At 30.8% G+C, this 5813-nt stretch overlaps 1 long non-coding RNA gene across 3 annotated transcripts; it reads left to right on the plus strand.

Annotated features, from left to right (window-relative positions):
• Nucleotides 1-2253: 2253 nt before the first annotated feature.
• Nucleotides 2254-5585, plus strand: LOC128286885 (uncharacterized). Of its 3 annotated transcripts, none has more exons than XR_008277564.1 (3): nt 2254-2484; nt 3828-3911; nt 5549-5585. It is a non-coding gene; the product is annotated as an uncharacterized LOC128286885 (long non-coding RNA). The 3 variants fall into 3 exon arrangements; XR_008277566.1 differs by lacking the exon at nt 5549-5585 and adding an exon at nt 4964-5337; XR_008277565.1 differs by lacking the exon at nt 5549-5585 and adding an exon at nt 5004-5337.
• Nucleotides 5586-5813: the final 228 nt, after the last annotated feature.

A 5813-nucleotide genomic window follows, 5' to 3' on the forward strand; every position in this document is an offset into this window, starting at 1 on the left:
TTCTTGATAAAAGTTGGTAAATTTTTTTAACCAAAGTTGAATCCGAATCATTATAAGTCTAGTCTTGAATTATTAAGACGGCCTCCATGCTATCAGTCTGAATTATCACATTGTCATAACTTCACTCCAAAAGAAGTGATAATCCATCCATAATGCCCCACAACTCAGTCTCAATAACAAAACAAAATCTCAAATATCGATTATAACTTGGAATCTATTTTTCATTTCGATCCTGCAAAACTCCCCAACTTATTGACAAAGCATGCAAAATCTTCTAAACCCCAAATGCAACAAATTAAAGATATGATGACCATTTTGTAATCAATCCATTCCTTAGATTATCATTATCCTTTTTCACTCTTTCCTCCAAGGGCTACAACAATGGAAGGACCTTTTTTCCAAACTCCCCTTTTTTGACTCTAAAATCATTTTTTTTCACCTTTTAGCCGCTACCAAATTCTCAATAACCAACCAAGTGAGCCTTGACTTTAAACAAATTGATAATTTTTTTAATTTAATCTTTTAAAATAATAAAATTATATTTTAATTCTCGTAAAAACATACAATTTAATTATTTTCCTCGTATCAAATATACATGTGGGTCTAGTGTGAAAACCAAGTTGGGAAGATGGAATAAATAATGTTGTGGCAAAAGGGAATGGGTCCAAGCCCAAAAATGACAAGGTTTTTTAACCTCATATAATTGCACCTTTCAACTTTTTTATTTCACTCATTGGAAACCCTTTTCTCTGTTCTTATGAACTTTATTCTTTAAATTACAAGCATCCATTTCTTTAATCTTGCAAGTTGAAAACTTAATTATTAATGGTGAGACTTATAATTGAATTTCGCAATGGACTTTTACCACTTACCAAGATTCCCTATATCTTCCTAATCATTGCCCATACTTGGGTTCATGAATTTTTCTACTGGTTTTTTCTTCTTCTTGAGACATGGAAGATGACTTTGTTAAGACTTTAACATAGAAATGTGGGGTTAGGGTTTGTAAGTGAGTAGGTAAAACAAAAGCATGTGTGGTTGGAGCTGAGGCATACAGTTCCCAAATTGTTGAAGGTGACACAACAGTTGGGACAACCCAGAAATATTATGTTACCAGTCTACCAGTTTGGTAGAAACAATGATAACATATTTGAACCCATAGATCAAATCATTTATACTTTGTACTTTAGCAGAATAAGTTGTGTGAGTTCCATTATTACAAAAAAAGAAGAACAGATGACAGGACAGAGAAGATATATGTTCCATTTGGACATTATCTTAGATCAATGTACCAAATTGAAATAGATGAGATAGAACCCAAGCAATGCAACTGGATCCGTGGACCAGATAATGGGCTAAATCCTAAACCATTGATGGAGCCACCCTTCTGTTCTATTCTAAAGGGATTTCCATGAAGAAAAGTTAAAATATCCTGCGGACGATGGACCAAAGATAAGACCGGAATTCCTTATTTATCTCCTTTCTGTTTTCTTTTATATAGAATTTAATTTATTAATAATTTTAGGATAAATATGAAAATTATAAATAAATTCGGGCTAAATTTAAAATTTTTGTGTTTTTATATACATCAAATTTTAATTTAATTTAATCTAATCTAATTTTTGCGTATCACTAATACTATTATCTATGTAAGGCTCTTTTCCATTAAGTACCGTGAAAAATAATAATTTAGTATTTTAATAAAGTAAAAGATAAATTAATAAAATTGTGTCATGTAAACACAAACTAACAATGTTAGTGTAGTTGAAATTGTAAAGTTGGGATGTTAAAAGATTATAATGTTTCGGGTTTGAATCTCATCATGTGCAAATATTTTTTTGGACTTTTACGAAAAGACAAAACTGACATCAAAATAATATCTATTGCTTTGTAAAAATAAAGGGCTTTTTGTAACTTTACGACTAAGTTGGAATCCAGTTGACGGCTGATACAAACTGTGACAGTCCTAATTTGATCCTAGTCGGGAAGTAGTTTCAGGACCACAAAATTGAGTCACAAAAATAATTAAATGTTATATTCTATGATTATTACATGTGAAAGTGTATGTGTGAAAATTTCATGCTTTAATTTTGTTATTTAAATGTGAAATTAATTAAAAAGGACTTATGTGAAAAATATTGAAATTGTGATAGGTTGAAGTGTAGTGGTCAAATATTGCATGGCTTAAAATATGGGGATTTGTATGTCAAATTCCCCATTTTTAAGTAAGTGGCCGGCCATGTTGATGGTGGAATAGCCATATATGCCTTACATATTAATATTATAATAGTTAATGGGTAAGGTGAATGAATTAAAAAAAAAAAGAAAAGAAAAAGGGACCATACATCCTTGCCTGTTCTTGCCGAATGTGGGAAAAAGAAAGAGGAAAGATATTTTGAGGATTTCGGCCAAGGAGAAAACTCAGAATCTAAGGTTGAAAAAAAAGGGCTCTTTGATATTTGGCCTTGGTGATTCTAATTGAAGGTATGTTTAATTTTATTTCTTGATAATTTATGTGAAATTGAGTTAATTACTAAGCTCCTTTCATAGCCCATGACTCAATTTTTGTTATTGGTTTGAAGTGATGCATTCGGCTATGGGTTGTAGAGTGTCTTGGTCGGTGTTTTGATATTTTTGTGATAAGGCATGAAGATGGTTGATTTTGAGTGTTTAATAAAAAGGATTGGATGTGAGTGTGTGTGAAATAGCAAATGATGAGTCTCGGTAACTTCATGAAGTGTTCGGCTATTGTGTTTATGTGAATATATATATGCTGAATGTAGTCCTGGATAAGTAAATTTTGATGTATTAGATTGGTAACACGGTTATGCCGATTGTGAAAATATGATAAAGGTGCCAAGAAATATTTGTAAAGATGTATAGTGCCGAATGTGTTCATGAATGAATAAGTTACGTGGGTTGTTTAAATGAAAGGAATGGATAAGTTAAGGTATAATTGAGCATGATGTATTGTATTGAGATTATGGGTAAGTGAAAGTATAGATATGTGATGAAATTGATTGGTGATATACATGTTTAAATAATATGAATGCAAGGTATGTGTGAAAGAGTGAATTGGTAATAAATCTGCTTGGGATAGCAGCAGTAATGTGATTTTGGAAAATCACCATAAATTGTGGGAGATGATTTAGAAGCTGAATAAATTATGTAATTAAAGCTTAATGAGCCTAGTTTCTTATAAAAGAAATCGTGAAAGCAAATGAATTTCTGATAATGAGATATTTGAAGTGGTGTGGGATAGAGTCAAATGACTTCGGGGTCCCCTATTCCTTTTATTTAGAAAATCATTATAATTTGTACAAAAATGGTTATAAGATAAAGTTTATATGCTTAGACTCCTTAATGATTCTAGTTTCAAATGAAATCAACGAGAACATATTTTGAATTCTGTACAATGAGAAATTTGATTCGTAGTGAAGAGTGGTCAGATTAGTCAAATAGTGAAATAGGGGAAACTTTAAGAAAAATCTGGTATTGATTGGCTAAACCAAAAATTCTGAAAATTTTATTCATAGAATATATATGAGTCTATTTTCAGGGAAAATTAACGGAAATTGATTTGGAGTTTCGTAGCTCCAGTTATAAATGATTTAGTGACTGTTGCTCAGGAAGACAGCTTGCAGTGAAATTATGATTATGTGGTAAACATTGACAAAAATTTGTTAATGAGTTGCTTATTGATTTCTTATAAGCTTACTATGATCTGTATGTGTGAAATTCGAATATATATATATATATATATTATATTCTGAAAGTGATGCTTGAATAGTCTAATAATGACTAAGTTTAAAATTGTTGAATTTAAGCTCAAGAGCATAGAGGGGCAAATTCGGATAAGGGAAAAGAGAAAGTAATCGAATAGCCGTTGTAATCGTTCGGTAACATTCGAGGTAAGTTCTTAAGTGTTTAAGCTTGATTCCATTTTATATGCCTAAGAGTTAAATTAATATGACAAAGAGAATGTAAATTTTATTTAGTTAATGTGCCGAATATGTAATGATTTAAGGCTATAAGCCGATTATGGCTATTATGCTTAAGTTGAACTGGACTTGGAAATTTGATGCACTAAATGAGTGTTACAATGAATAAACTATGCCGTATATGTGTTGGTAGAGATATCACGATTTGTGATTATTAAATAACTAAAGGAAACCATGATGTGTATAAAATTATTATTATTAGTCCTTTGTGGTAGCCGAATATGGCTTGGCACTAAAGTGATTAATTGTGAACTTCGATAAGGTGAACTATTAAAAGTGTGGTGTTATAAGACTATGGGCTAATACGATATGTGGATTCGTTCCGTAAAGTAAATTATTCAGGTACGAACAACCTAATTATGTACATGTGAATTAAATGAAAATGATGATTGATGTGAATCGAACCTATAAGAAATGGTTTCATGTTTAGGTTCAACTATGAGACCTTGTGTTAAATCGACAATCGAATTCATTCAATACATTAAGTTGGCCAAGTATGCGATATGTACTTATGCATGTTAAATTGATTGGAATTGAATCATGAATGTGAATTGAGAAGCATAGGTAAAAATGTTGTATATGTGAGTAAGGGTAAAACCATCGTAAATTATCGATAAGGATGGGCTATGTGCGGAACCATCTTATAATTGCTAATTTGAAAGGTTGTGTGTGAATCAGTGAGCAATATGTATATATTAGATGAATTGTGACCTTTTGGTTCTACTTAAATTAAGTATGAATGGTGAAATGGATATGTGATATTTATGTATGACTTTTGAACCGAAATGTAAATGATGGTGTTCATATGAAGCTTATATCCGATTGTAGCAAATGACTACTAATGTGATATGTTGAATGAGATGTGTTAATATATGATTAAATATGCATGATATTTTATGTGTATCCGGGTTAAATCCCGCAGGCCTAGTGCTGGTATTATATCTGAGTTTAAAGTCCCGTAGGTTTCGTGCTGGTGTTATGTTCGAGTTTTATACCTCGCAGGCCAAGTGTTAGTGAATTTGATAAAGTATATGACTACGAGATCCTACGCTATGATGATAAATTGAACTCCTATTACACATTAAGTGATTCAGGTATGTGATATATATATATTATATGTGAGATTGATCTGACGGGAATTAAGAATGTGTAATGAGTAACATATGAAAAGATGTTGTAAATTCATATGTATATTTGTATATGTGTGTATTCAGTTATTATGCAAAGTTACAAGATAGTTTTCGATATGCCATTTAACTATGAATTTTGAAAGTAAGTGTGGGTAAGAAATGATACACTAGTGAAATTTGAAAGAATTAAAGTTAATCCGGAAGCTTGTAAATACTATGTTTATATGAGTTTGAGTATAAACGGAGTAAAATGATATGTGTTTGTGCATAATCAGTCAAATAGTATTGTACTCAGAAAGTGTTATGTGATTTCGAGCATTTGGTTTGTTTTTAAGTTCAACTGTTTAAATTGCTTAAGACTTACTAAGCTTATGAAAGCTTACTTTGAATGTTATGTTTCTCTATTTATTTTTGTAGATCGTTGACTCTTACTATTAGCTCGAGGATCGTCAAGATTAAATCACGCTATCTACTATTGTAGTAATCATGTGATTTGGACTTAGCTTATGGCATGTATATGATAAACTATAAGTAGAATGATATTTTGACTATTGTATATAAGCCATGCGAATATGGCATCTTATGGAAGTTTACTTTTATAAGTTTTAAATTCGATCTTTGTTTGTGTCTATTAGTTATATAAATAAATGATCTTTTATTTAAGAAAAGGTTCAAAATTTTA

This window comes from Gossypium arboreum, chromosome 13 (assembly GCF_025698485.1).
Source record: "Gossypium arboreum isolate Shixiya-1 chromosome 13, ASM2569848v2, whole genome shotgun sequence".
Lineage (NCBI taxonomy): Eukaryota > Viridiplantae > Streptophyta > Magnoliopsida > Malvales > Malvaceae > Gossypium > Gossypium arboreum.